A 15,379-nucleotide genomic window follows, 5' to 3' on the forward strand; every position below is an offset into this window, starting at 1 on the left:
ATGTCCTTATCATATTCAGTTTCCATCTTTCTATTCTTAGGAGTGTGACATTCCACCCAAGCGTCGTGACGACTAAATTTTCCAAGCTTTGCCTACAATTCATTCATCACATTGATATCCTCTCAAAATATGTATGATTACTATGAACATATATAACATCCGACTAAAACACCTAATAGTCTAATACTATAAGAATTATGTACTTACAAGTTTCGTTTTAATAAATCTATAACCACCTCGGGAGCCGTAAAAGATGGTCTTTTTCTTTGAAATGTTCGCCTTGTTCCTCTCACTCATAGCCTTCATCAAATAAATTATATCAAGAAACGTAAGCATGACAAAACACTAAACTAAGTATACTTCTTTACTTATTATTATTAAGTTACCTTAAACTTGTCAGACTGCCTATAAGTGATATAACTATCCCAATGGTCCTAACTGACATACGGATACTTCTTTTTTGGTGGTTTCTTGTTCATCTCCCCGGTTTCCTTGTTGAACAAGTGGTTCTCAACAATCTTTAACTTCCAAGATCTGATGGCTTCCCCTGTCTTTTTTAGTTACTTATCATACTTTTCGGGGACAGCGTAAGCTAACTGCATATATGATGAGCATAGTTGGTACAAGTGTCCAGGCTAATACGCATATCAAGTAGTAACTTAATTTAAGCTAAAATATTTATTATTGTATATACATATCTTTATTCTGTTTATTAGCATGGTGTTCTGTATTTTACTCAGTTCAATGATACGCGGCGTACCGAGAGGCACATATTGTCTTACACAACAACCAATCCAACTCGCAAAATACCCGGCATTCTCACCATATGGCAGCCCCGTATCTTTATCCCACTGTAAAGGATTAGGTATCCTTTAATTTATTGCTTCTAGGGAAAATCTGTAGCGCATTCGACCCGCAGTGTGTTGCAAATTATTCTCATCACCTGAGTCGTCGCCTGACGCATTTCCATCGTTTCTTTTCTGCTTTTCGACCATATCTAAAGCAGAAATTAATAAACAAATAATAACAATGCATACTTATAATAACAAACAAATCTCTAAAGAGGAGGGTTTATTACTTCTTTAAAGAGGAGAATCCGGATTGATCTGGCGGCGGCAATGGCGATGATGACGATGACTGCGACGGCGATGGGGTAGGCTGGTGGTTGAGGGGAAGCTCAGTATTTGAGGATATTATGTGGGGGAGGGGAAGCTCAGAGTATATATGTGTGAATAATACAACACTTGCAAGACCTTATTTATTGGAAAGTAATAAACACGGTATAAGAAAAACCGTTGTATTTTGTTTCCAAACAGACAACGGTTTTGTTTGAAACCATAATTGGTTAGTACTATCTACAACGGGTTAGAAATAACCGTTGTCTTAAATATTTTCATTTTGTTTGATTTTCCCGCCAAGAAATAAAGCATCATTTTCATATAGATAACAACGGCCTGAACCGTTATAATTGTACACGTCCAGAACAACGGTTTAGGTATAACTGTTTTATTTTATATTTCATTTTGTTTGATTTTACCGCCAAAAAATAAAGCATTATTTTTATATAGGTAACAACGGCCTGAACCATTATAACTGTACACGTCCTGAACAATGGTTTAGGTATAACCGTTATATTTAATAATTCATTTTGTTTGATTTTACCGCCAAGAAATAAAGCATCATTTGGTACGATTTTTTCCTAACCCGCCCGCTACAACAGCAGAAAAAGTTTACAACAGCAGTTTGATATATAACAGCAAGACAATAATTACATATGACGTAAGATATCTTGATTGGATTGCTGATATTTTCACGGCTGTCGGGAACGTTTTTTTGGATTTGCTAGTCTCTTCATTAACCCAAATACCTTCATCATGATCATCCCGTGTATATGTGTTTGGAATGTTAACATTTTCAACATCATTACCAAATTGCGATATAGCACTGTGATCAAGTCCTTCAAATTCGACGTCTTCGTCAACTGGAATTCGGCGATGGCAAGATAGAACAACTGACCACTTCTTATCCATAGGATCGGTAACATAAAACACTTGTTTTGCTTGTGACGCTAATATAAAAGGATCGTCCTTGTTTCCAACCTTGTCAAAATTTACTAATGTGAATCCTAAGTCATCCTTTTTAACACCATTGTTGTTGTCAACCCACTTGCACCAAAATAGAGGTATCTCAAAATCCATGTAGTCTAAAACCAATATCTCTTGAATAACTCAATAATATTGCATTGTACCCAAAAAAGGATTTTTATCCTTTGAACTAGCAAAGTATATTGCCTCAGAATCTACGCAAACTCCACTGTTTTGCATTGTGTTCGCCTCATCTTGAATGCGGGTGTAGAAAGTGTACCCATTGATCGCATACCCGCTATAAAAAGTTGCACGAGCATCAGGACCGAAAGCGAGATGTTGTAGGCTGGTTGAGCAATCATCAATTGGGTTGTCATCATCATAAATAGTATCCTTAAACCAGTCACTTAATTGCTTGTAATGCTCATTTTCATACCACCTTTCGTTCTTATGAGGGTGTTTTCCCTTAAGGTAACTCTGGTGTTCCATACTGTAAGGCTGGACATGATCATCGTTAAAAAGAACGTATGTATGAGCTCTATGTCGCATGTAATACCCGTCCTTTTAGGGACCTGTTGACCGACCTTAGGTACATAGCTTGACCCTCGGAAACCTTGTGAGCGATGTCTGGTGACGGTGTGAACTTTAGTTGGTCTGTTACTCGATCTAGCGGAGGCTACTCGATCGAGTACCTTGGGAGCTTGATCAAGTAGAGGTCACTCGATCGAGTAAGTCAGTTACTCGATTGAGTAACGGGCTTGCAGTGAGGATTTATATATCGTATTTTGTGAAACCGCAAATCATTTCTGCCTCTCTTCCCTAAACCTAGATGCCATCTCTTCTTCTTCCGTTCACCAAGTTCCTTCCTTTGGGGTCCTTGAGGATGCTTATGCCATGGGGATGGGTTGCTTGAGTCGGGTAGCGGTCTTGACGCCGGATTGCTATGCGTAGGTATGTCATCGTCATCATCATTGTCGTTGTTGTTTCCAGTTAGGTTTGTAGTGGTAGTGATCGATGTTTGTACTATTTTTATAGGTGTGTTGCGTGGTTGATTGATATCATTTGGTCGGATGTGGAATCGCTGCAGTTGGCTAAAGGTAGGTTCGCCTACTCAGTACTGTTGGTCGTCTAGAGTGTCTTTTGATGTGGTTTGGTGGTTGTAGTGTCGGTGTGATTGATCGATTGTGATAACTGGTTGTTGTTGCGTTGTTTCATTTATCGTTGTTGTGGTGCAGCTGATTGTGATTGTTTATCTATGGTTCTCGAGGTGCGTCCTCGGCTGAGTGGGGTCACTTGCGGGAGTGCCTTCACGCCCTAGTTTCGCCCTCCGTGGAACCCGCCACGGGAGGGGATGTACACATTAATGGGAAAGGGTTATCGCTCGCTATGATGAGCGGGGATTTGGTGGGTATGGCTGCGGTCCCCCACTGGCAAGGCTGGTCCAGTGGACAGTCGGTGACGGTGATTGGTTGGAGGAGATGTGATGTGTGTATGTTCTGTTGTGCCTGTGTTGTATCTGTGGTTGTTGGTGTGCTTTTTCAGTTGCTGACCTTGTGTGGTTTTGTCTTGTTGTTGTTTCTGTTGTGTCTGCCGTGATCCCTTATGGTGAGCAGTCAGTCTTAACAGGTTGTGATCTGGATGTTAGCTGGGTGCTTGGCAGGATGAGTCTTTCACGATTGATTGACTGTAAGTAGTCCACATAGCCGATGTAGTTTGAGTTGTACCTTTATATACATGTACCTTTAGTTTTGTTAATCACTATAATGTAACTTAATTGTTCTTTTATCAACATTTGATTATTACTGTCCTCGGGCAACCGAGATGGTGACGCCCTTATATGCTAGGGAAGGTCTTGTTAAGACTCCTGAGTATATGGGGGTGTCACATCGCATGTCAGATGACATATCCTTGGAAACACGACCTCTTAGACCTTTTTCATTCATCCAGTCGCTATGATGATTCGTAGGAGCTCCAATTAACTCATCCAAGGAGAGGTACGCGTAACAATACGAAAGAGCTTCATCGATAATTGCTCGCTCAGCAATACACCCCTCTGGACGATACCTATTAGATGTGTAATCCTTGTAAACTTTCATCAATCGTTTGAATGGGTAATTGATACGAATTGAGCAGCGGATTTTAGAGCGATTTGGACAGTGCAGTGGACTGTTCGTACTAGGTACGCGCAGACCTGCAATGGAACGATTTTGAGGACAAAAGAATGGAAATTAGCGATTATTTTTGGCGAACGAACGTACTAGGTACGACCGATTCGGATTTTGTATATAAGGGATAGTGTTTTGAACAAGTAAGACCTATTACTTGATCAAGGTGAGTGAGATCAAGACCTATTGATCAACAACTCGAGAATTTCAATTAGAATCGCGTTCTAACTAAAATCAGTTTTGTTTCTACGCAAGAAACGATTTTGTAAACACAAGTTTTACGAAAGTTCTTAGATAATTTTATTCAAGCAAATGAAGGCATTATATAGCCCCATTGAGTAGTGCAAGCCTAGCAAAGTGAAGAGTTTATCATTTACTCTTCACTTAATTACAATCATTAAACTCCTAATACAATGAACTTAGACAACCATAACTTAGACTAACATTTTATTATAAAACATAATCTGAAATGTAACACTAAAAACGTGAATTGGTCCGTCCTCCTTGGATTGCGTGCCATCCCCATCAGCTCTTAAATTCCACACTTAGCAAATTAACAAGAGAAGGAAAATTGTAGCTTAAAGGTCAAACTTACGGACTAACATCGGACCCTCCTCTTGAGTGTTCATAACCAACTCGTCCACCCATCAACTAACTCGAGACATTAGCTTGGTCCTTAGCTTGGTTCGCATCATCCCCTCCCCTTGAAAAGGAATTGACCTCAATTGACTAGGCCATCATCATCCAAATAAGGAGAGAGATCACCAACATTAAAAGTGGCATGAACACCATAATCACCGGGAAGTTCAACCTTGTAAGCATTGTTGTTGACCCTATCCATGATTTTGTAAGGACCCTCGATCCTAGGCATGAGCTTATTTTTGCGTTTGCTCGGGAATCTTTCTTTCCTAAAGCGCACCCAAACCAAGTCTCCAATCCCGAACACCCTCGCTTCCTTTTTTGTTGGACTTGTGTTGGTAGGCAGCATGCACGGTTTCAATTTTGGCCTGGACTTGCTCATGGAGTTTCAACATTGCTTTCCACTTTGATGCAACGTCTTCATGTACCATTTCATCCTTTTGCTTTCGGAGTTCCTTTGTTTCTTCGGGATTACAATGATAGGCAGCCTTATTCGTTTGAGATGAGCCCGGAATAAGGTCAACTTGATGATCAATATCCCGAATAGGAGACAAGCCAATCTGCAAATCATCGGGTAATACATCACTAAACTCCGTAAGGAGTTCTTCAACTCGGCCATTTTCCTGCAAAACAACATTAGAACTCGAATTTTCTTTAGCAACAAGTAAGAAATCTCGCTCATCACCATCAATAGCACACTCCACATCCCGTTCTCCAATCAACAACGACATACCAGCCTTGGGAACCGTGTTTGTGGCAGCAACACGACTGTTTTGAGGTGATAAAGGCTTGAGCACAATTCGTTTCCCTTTATCCTTCAACTCATACTCGTTTCTCCTCCCTCTATGCAATACATCCCGGTCATATTGCCATGGTCGTCCCAACAAAATATGACAAGCATCCATGGGAATAACGTCACACAACACCTCATCGACACAGGAACCCATAACCAAACCAACCCGGGCCTGTTTTGTCACCTTAACGTTACTACCATCATCTAACCAATGTAATGCATATGGGTGTGGATGTTTAGTAGTCACAAGACCCAATTTTGACACCATTTCAGTGGAGGCCGCGTTGGTACAACTACCCCCATCGATAATTAGACTACACCACTTATCATTTACCCGACACTTGGTATGAAACAATTGATTTCTTTGTTCCGAATCGGTAGGTATAGTCTTGACTTGCAAGGTTCGCAAAACCAGATTTGTGTCGTAAATTGGTGCCTCATAAGCCTCTACTAACTCGCCCTCTTCCTCACCTTCATTCAGATTAAACAGTTCACCCACCCGTTCTTCCTCGGCCAACAACTCATCCCTACACTCTAAGGCTTCTCTTAAGGTCACAACTCGTTGATTAGGACACGCACTTTGATAATGACCGAATCCTTGACACTTAAAGCATCGAACCTTAGCCAAACTAGTCTCTTTTCCCGGGGTTTTAGAGGACTGGCCAGCGGTGTTTTTAGGACTACCAATTGAAGTATTAGACACGGCCTGGTTATTAGGGGTACCAACAAATTTAGACTCGGGTTTAGACCATGATTTTGGCTCACTCGATTCTGAACTCGACCCTCCCCCATATTTAGACTTCTCTTGTGACTCCACTTTCAAACAAAGACCACAAAGAGTATCAAAATCAGAATATGGGTATAACTCAACGGAACTAGCAATATTATAATTCAATCCATGCAAAAATCGAGACATTTTATGCTCTTCTACTTCCTCCAATTCACCCATCAAACATAAGTTTTCAAATTCATCAATATACTCACTAACACTTAATTTTCCTTGTCTTAAATCAGCAATCTTACGATATGTAGCTAACCTATGGGTCGTTGGCACATACCTTTTACGAAGTTTACGTTTCAGAGACTCCCAAGAATCAATCTTTTCTTTCCCCGCGCGCACCCTCTTGGCCTTCAACCCTTCAAACCAAAGAGATGCTCCTTTGCTTAATTTTTAATTGCATATTTGCATCTTTTCTCATCATCCAATTCCTTGAAATCAAACATACGATCTATCTTCCGTTCCCACTCCAAATAGGCCTCGGGATCAGCCCCTCCAACGAACTCAGGTAGTTCGTTCACCTTGAATGGTTCAGCCACCCTTTCAAAACGCCTTGGTTGCCACCTATCATCCCTTTCTTGCACGTTTTTCAAGGCCTCACGAAGTTGCTGCAAAAAGTTAGGATTATCAAAATCCATCGATAAATAAGGATCAAGAGCCGAAGCTCTGATACCACAAATGATACGAATTGAGCAGCGGATTTTAGAGCGATTTGGACAGTGCAGTGGACTGTTCGTACTAGGTACACGCAGACCTGCAATGGAACGATTTTGAGGACAAAAGAATGGAAATTAGCGGACTGTTTTTGGCGAACCGAACGTACTAGGTACGACCAGTTCTGGATTTTGTATATAAGGGATAGTGTTTTGAACAAGTAAGACCTATTACTTGATCAAGGTGAGTGAGATCAAGACCTATTGATCAACAACTCGAGAATTTCAATTAGAATCGCGTTCTAACTAAAATCAGTTTTGTTTCTACGCAAGAAACGATTTTGTAAACACAAGTTTTCTGAAAGTTCTTAGATAATTTTATTCAAGCAAATGAAGGCATTATATAGCCCCATTGAGCCGTGCAAGCCTAGCAAAGTGAAGAGTTTATCATTTACTCTTCACTTAATTACAATCATTAAACTCCTAATACAATGAACTTAGACAACCATAACTTAGACTAACATTTTATTGTAAAACATAATCTGAAATGTAACACTAAAAACGTGAATTGGTCCGTCCTCCTTGGATTGCGTGCCATCCCCATCAGCTCTTAAATTCCACACTTAGCAAATTAACAAGAGAAGGAAAATTGTAGCTTAAAGGCTGAAACTTACGGACTAACATCAGACCCTCCTCTTGAGTGTTCATAACCAACTCGTCTAGCCCATCAACTAACTCCGAGACATTAGCTTGGTCCTTAGCTTGGTTTGCATCAGTAATGATATCTCAAATGCACTGGCCCGAGATACAAAACCTCCCGGACTAGGTGGACAATCAAATGAACCATGATAGTGAAAAATGAGGGAGGAAAATACATTTCAAACTGACAAAGACTGCTGACGAGGATGTCCTGCAAAGTTTCCGCTTCATCGGGATCAATGACTTTACTTTTTATTGATTTGAAGAAATAGCAAAATCTAATTATAGCATGTCGAACCTTTGGAGGTAGAATGGAACGAACGGCCACGGCTAGTAGTTGTTGCATCAATGTATGACAGTCATGTGACTTTAAACCAGTAAGTTTTAGGTCCTGCAACGAAACAAGGCTTCTAATATTAGACGAATAACCCTCTAGCACCTTAATACCATGCAAGCATTCGCAAAACTCTTTTTTCTCCTTTTTTTGAAAGAGTATGAGCTGCAGGCGGCAAAAAAGTCCGATTTCCTTTTGTTTTAGCTGCCAGCTCGGGCCTAATACCCATCTCAACCATGTCATCCCTAGTTGCCTTGTTGTCTTTTGTCCTACTCGGAACATTCAGTAGAGTATTGATTATATTATTACAAACGTTCTTTTCAATGTGCATAAAATCTAGGCAATGTCTAACCGGGAGGTCACGCCAGTTGACAGGGTTGTCGTATACCTATCAAAAATAACTAACTAAACTAACTATATAGCTAGGGAAGTCAGGTCGATCTCCTCAGGGAGGCAAGATATCTGTAAGAGTTCGTCTATTTGGTCACAAATGGGGGGGTTGTAATTGGTTTCCTAACTAGAAGATTTAAAGGAAGAGAAGCAAGGAGAGAGCAATAAAGACAGAAAATGAGAATAAACTATCAATAGAGAGGGGACATGTCAGGATTTCGGTTCACTACGGTAGTCCAGTGACTCAATTGTAAACAACTTAGATAAATTACTGCGAGACGGATATGGAAAGGTCCTTCCGGTCCACTTTCCATCCTAAATTTCCACTAACTTAACTTCCATCCTCGTCAGGGTAGTCTACTATTCATAGCAGCCCTATTTAGTCCAATCTTCCGATTCAGGATTAAATTTAAGCAGATTAAAAGGGTGACTCAGAAGCGTGCACTCAACTAAGTCGGTAAATACAGTTATATTGCTATGGGGACAGAGTCTCACAATTAATTCATCTAACCTATTTACTATATCGTCACATTTCTACCGTAGATTCCCTAATCCTAACATGAAACAGATTAGCTACTCATGCTATTAATATTGTCAAAACTAATAACAATTAAATAACTAACATTAAACATGATGTAATAATAATGAAAATGCATAAACAAAGATTAGGGCAGAAAATTAAAGGAACAAGATGAGTAATTAAGATGAATAAATGAAAGATTAAGATTAAAAGAGAGTAAGAGATTACAATCGCAAGAATCCGGCGTAAAGAACGACTAATTCCGAGCTAAATAACCCCGAAAGCAAAGTTACAGTGAAAGGAAAAAAAAAAAGTGTTCAGGCGTAATGTCAAAATGATAGGTAAAAACTAAATGCTAATGACCTAGTTATTATGCGCTTAAATAGAAAAATTACTAAGTCCATAAGCTAAAACACGTTCACGGACTAATTAAAGCCCATGACAGCCAAAACCACTCGATCGAGTAGTCTGAAACAACTCGATCGAGTACTTCTCCAAAATATCTACTCGATCAACCAAAATTGTTACTCGATCGAGTAACTCCTAATTCCAGCTCTATCGATCGAGTAAGACAAAGCACTCGATCGACCAACTGAGCCATAGAAACCACTCGATCGACCAATAAAACAGCTCCATCGAGTGTTCTTCCTCCAAAACATCTCAAACTCGTGACCAAATGCTCCGTAGACCATTCCTTCACGCATCCCAATGCAAGATCTCACTCTGAACAATTCCGTCTCCTCAAAATGCATGCAAAAAGGGACGAAAATGGTACGATTCTACTACTTCCACGTTCATTCCTACAAAACGGACAAAACGAACCAAAGTAGCCAATTCGGGGCAAAATGCAATATAAACAGTACGAAAGTACATAGAAATACGTGCTAAAATAGGCTAGAAAGACTATACAAAATGCACGTATCACCAGTACGGAAGTTTGGTAAAAAATATGTTTTTTTTATAACCACGAGTAGACAACTTAGGTCCCTTCTTCCTATACGTTACCTCAATATCTTTCACTTTCTCATACACTTCATGACCATTCAAAATCTGAGGACTTCCACGTTGATCAGGACACCCATTAAACGCCTTGTGAAGCTTACGATAATGATGATCAGGGCATCCTCCCCCCCCCCCACCCAATACACACACACCCACACAATGGGCAAGCCTCTTCCCCCTGTATAGTATGTCCAGAAAGATTGCCGTATGCCGGAAAGTCAGTTATTGTACACAATAACATAGCTCTCAGATTGAAAATTTCCTTCTTATAACCATCAAACACTGGTATCCCTCTTTCCCACAGAATCTTCAGATAATCTAGAAGTGGTTCCAAATACACATCTATGTCATTTCCAGGTTGTCGAGGGCCAAATATAAACAAAGACAACATCAGATACTTCCGTTTCATGCAAACCCATGGGGGCAAATTATAGATGGCCAACACAACTGGCCAAGTACTGTGTTGGGTACTCATGTTTCCATGAGGGTTCATTCCATCTGTGTAGAGCGCTAGACGCAAGTTCCTTGCTTGTTTGGCAAAGTCATGATATTTAGCGTCAAACTCTTTCCACTGTTGACCATCCGCTGGGTGTCTTAACTTTCCATCTTCAATCCTTCCACTATTATGCCAAGTCAACAGTCTTGAATCTTCTTCATTCAAATAAATCCTTATGAATCTTGGTATGATTAGAAAATACCACAACACCTTAGCTGGGATCCCTTCTTTAGTCTTATAACGCCATACCGAGCAACGCGGACAAAATGATAATTTGTCATAATCTTTACGGTACAATATGCAGTCATTGGGACAAGCATGTATTTTCTCATATTCCATGCCCAATTCTCTAATCATTTTTTTAGCCTCATATGTCCGACTCGGAAGAACTTTACCGTCAGGAAGCATGTCACATAGCAAAGCTAGAAGATCCGTAAAACTCTTATCACTCCACCCATTTGCCCCCTTCAAGTTATATAACTTTACCACCGCAGACAATTTGGTATACTTCTTACAACCAGTAAATAAAGGCATTTCAGATTGACTCAACTTCTCAATTAAATCATCAGCATTTATTTCCCCATCACTGGTAGCTTCAAAATCATCGAATCCATCATCTTCAACAAACTTCTCACCTAAAACAACTTCAGGTGTAGGTGAACGATTGTTTACTGATGTATCACTTTCATATATACTTTTATAGCTCCCTTTACATCATATTTCATACCGTTTCGTGCCTATTATATCATTTATATGCTTTATTTCAATGAATTGTCGATACTGCCGCTATTTTGTGTTTTGATGCAGAAATGACTCAATATGAGTGTGATCAAGCTGAGATTAGCATAGCGGAGACGGCACGGTAGAGTACACGAAGCATGGCACGGGAAACGAGGAATCACGAAGACTAGAAGTGAAGGAAGAGAAGAAAGAACCTGTGAAGCAAGTTCCTCGATCGAGTCACTGTTGACTCGATCGAGCAGCTGTCCTCGATCGAGTAACCTCTGACTCGATCGAGGATCCTCTCTGGCGGGTTTATTTCAGGAATTTCCTAAAACGTTAATCTTTTGTTATAAATTAAAGACTCGTGTTTTATTGTTGGACTACGTTATATTTTGCTTGGATATTCCGGAAAACTCTCTAGAACCCTAATCTTTCCCTTGTATGGTACTAATCTTTCCTCGTTAATTAATCATTATTGTTTTATGTTCTTCAATTATTGTTTTCATCTTGCAATTATGTTTTCATCTTTAATCATACTTGTTGTTGTTATTATAATCATGAGTAGCTAATCCCCTCATCTAGGATGAAGGGGATCTAGGTTAATTAAAAAGGGAAAATCAATTAGTTGCTATTGATATCATTAAAGTTGTTGTTTGATTATTGTAATTCTGCTAGTTAATCAACTTGAGGCCTGAGTTATTAATTAGTGTAGCGAATCGATCCTATCGCCGACCGGGTTAGAATTGATATAGGCTGCGATAATCAAATAGAGAGTATCTAATCATAGCGACCGCATGTTAGAATCGATCTAAAGGGCATAATGGAGTCGACCGATCTTATGACCTTAAACAACTTGATAGATTTAGTAATTGATTGATAATCCCCGACTGATTGACCTAGTGAACCTAATTCCTAGACTTTTAATAATATTGTTACCTTCATTTAATTACTTGCAATTAGTCTATTAGAATCAACTCAAAACAAAACCCCCCGAAATTGGTTACCTTAGACAGCTTAAATATTTACAGACTTAGCTTTCACCGCCTCTCTGTGGATTCGATACATCTTCTTTGCTAGCTATTCTTGTTAGTCCTGAGATAGATTTACTTTGGTTTGGTGATACGACTTTAGCCACATCAAATTTGGCGCCGTTAATTCTTAAGGGAGGCAAAAATTGTTTAGTCTGTTTGTGTTTATTTTGTCTTTTTGTCTCAGGGAACCCAGTTCCTTGAGACTGTTCTCACACTTTCTTGTTAGTTCCGTTTATGCCCAGGTCTAATAGGTCCCAGATTATTCCTTTTGATCCTGAACCTGAGAAGACTTTTCGCTACAGACGGAAATTTAATCAAGAAGTGGGTCAAGTAGAAGACTTGAGTATACTTGACGTCGAAACGGCGAGCTCAACTGAGACAGCCGATCGGTCCTACGAAAAGGAAGAGGACGAAATTCCTATTCTGAAATTCCATTATGCGAAAGTCCTAAAACCCCCATCATGCCTACCTTAGCCAGTCACTCTGAGCCAACCTTGGCTTCTATTCCACAAGGATTCAAGCTGCCCACTACTACCAATGGAACATTCGAGATTCGGCCATCTTACATCAATTTGGTGGAACGAAACATGTTTGGAGGGACAGCTGCTGAGGACCCTGCAACGCACATGGAGAAATTTGTCACTTACTGCTGTTCTATTCCATTATCAGCTGGAGTGACACAAGATCAGTGAAGCGGTGCTCTTTCCTTTCTCCGAAAGATGGAGCTGCGAGTGGTTGAGGGATATGGATATGGATCTTTGAAGGAGTTCTGATGGAATTCCTTGGCTCTTGCTTTCTACAAGAGGTACTTCCCACCTCAAAAGACTAATGCTTTGAGGAATCAAATTACTAGTTTCAAGCAAGCGACTCATCGAAGATTTGAATGAAGCTTGGACTCGCTTCAAGCGTTTAGTTCGATCAGTTCCCCATCATGGTTTCCCAAAGTGGTTCCTTTGCAACCAGTTTTATAACGGGTTGTTTGACGATCATCGTGCCCTTTTGGATTCATCTGCGAATGGGAGGTTTCAAGATAACACCAATGATGGTGACGCGTGGAAGTTGATTGATCAGATTGCCACCCATACCGCAAGGTATGGAAATCCTAGGGGAAGCACGCGAGGTACTGGAGTTGATAGTGCTCTGGCGGCACAGCTGGAGACTATTTCAACCCAAATTATTGAGATAAAGACTACCCAATCATTGGGTAGTAAAGAGAGAGTTCATGCTATGAGTCAGCAAGTAAAGGAGTCTTGTGCTAGATGCGGTTTAGATGGTCATGGTGCAGCTGATTGTATGAGCACATTGGAGCAGGTTAATGCCTTTCAAGCTTACAGACAAGGTGCACAAGGTACACCTTTCTCTAATTTTTACAACGAAAGAACGAAGGAGCATCCGTTCCTTCAATGGTCTAGCCAGAATGTGCAAAACCCGCAGCAGTCACAGCCGCAAAAGAATCCTTATATCCCTCCTAATAATCGCGGTAATCAACACCAAGGGGGATATCAAAGACAAAATCAAGGAGGCCAGCAGTTCAACAATCAATATCAGCAGCCTCCTCAGCAAACTCCTCAACAAATTCCTCAACAAGCTCCGAATAATGATATGGCAGAGTTGCGCAATCTTTTGCAACAAACTTTGTCGATACAGCAGAAGCAGACGGCTCAAATTTCTGAGCTGATTGCCCATAACAAGATGCTAGATAATCAAGTGGCTCAGATGGCACTTCAAAACCCATCAAAACAGGTCGTAGGTCTTCCTCCTTAAGGTAAGCAAGCTCATGAGCAAGCTAATGTTATTCAGCTGAGGAGCGGTACTTCTTACGTGAATCCCGACCTACAAAGTCTTGAGAGAGATGTGCCCATTATTGTTGATGAGGTCCCTTACATGCATCCCAAAGGATTGGGTAATTTGGAGCTTAGTGATGATGAGAAAGAGCCTGACGAAGTTGAACACGAGCTGACGATAAAAGTAAAAATGACGAAGCAGTTGAACCTGTAAAGGTTCCTCGATCGAGTCACATGCGACTCGATCGAGGATCCACCCAGCTCGATCGAGTCACCCCTGACTCGATCGAGGATCCAATATTGCCAGCCGACGGTGTTTCAAAAGTTGTTTCTAAGGAGAAGCAAGCCGAGCCCATAACTATTTCTCTACCTTTTCCTAACCGACAACAAAAATCCAAGCTGGATAAGCAGTTCGGTAAGTTTATGGAGGTCGTGAAGAATCTACGAGGTAAGTGTCCCTTTCTTGAATTGATTACTCAAGTGCCGGCTTATGCAAAGTTCATGAAGGAGATTTTGACAAGGAAGAGATCCTTTGACGCGGTGGAAACTATTGCTTACACTCAGAAGTGCAGTGCCATGTTGCCAATTAATACACCACCCAAATTAAAGGATCCAGGAAGTTTTTCTATCCCTTGTCATATTGGTCATCTTTTTATTAGTAAAGCTCTTTGTGATTTAGGAGCTAGTGTCAGCGTTATGCCGTATTCGTCGTAAGAAATTAAATATGGGTCCGTTGTGATTACTAATATGACACTGCGAGATGGCCGATAGATCGATTAAGCACCCTTTGGGGTGTTAGAGGATGTTCCGTTCGTATTGGGAAATTTTACATCCCCGTTGATTTTGTTATCATGGACATGGCTGAAGACAACCAAATCCCTATCATCTTGGGCAGACCGTTCTTACACATCTGCGGGGCGGTTATAGATGTTAGGCGGGGAGATTGACCTTAGGCTGTGGGGGATGATACGATTATTTTCAACTTGGAAAAAGCATTGAAAAACCCCATGATAGAAGAGACTTGTCATAGTATAGATGTTGTTGATTTTACTATTGATGAGTGTCTTCCTATGTGTTTGGACAGGGATCCTCTAGAGATTGCCCTGGTTTCGATCCGGTGATCGGACGGGTTCATGGAGTCCAGTTCATCGAATTGAGAAGCTTCTAAGCTGGAGAGGAATGCCCACATCAGAAGGTATATAGTTTGGGTGTCACACCTAAGGTAACCGAGGTAAAGAAACCTGAATTAAAACCTCTTCCCTCTCATCTCAAATATGAATTTCTTGAT

The sequence above is a fragment of the Silene latifolia genome, chromosome Y (genome assembly GCF_048544455.1).
Source record: "Silene latifolia isolate original U9 population chromosome Y, ASM4854445v1, whole genome shotgun sequence".
Taxonomy (NCBI): domain Eukaryota; kingdom Viridiplantae; phylum Streptophyta; class Magnoliopsida; order Caryophyllales; family Caryophyllaceae; genus Silene; species Silene latifolia.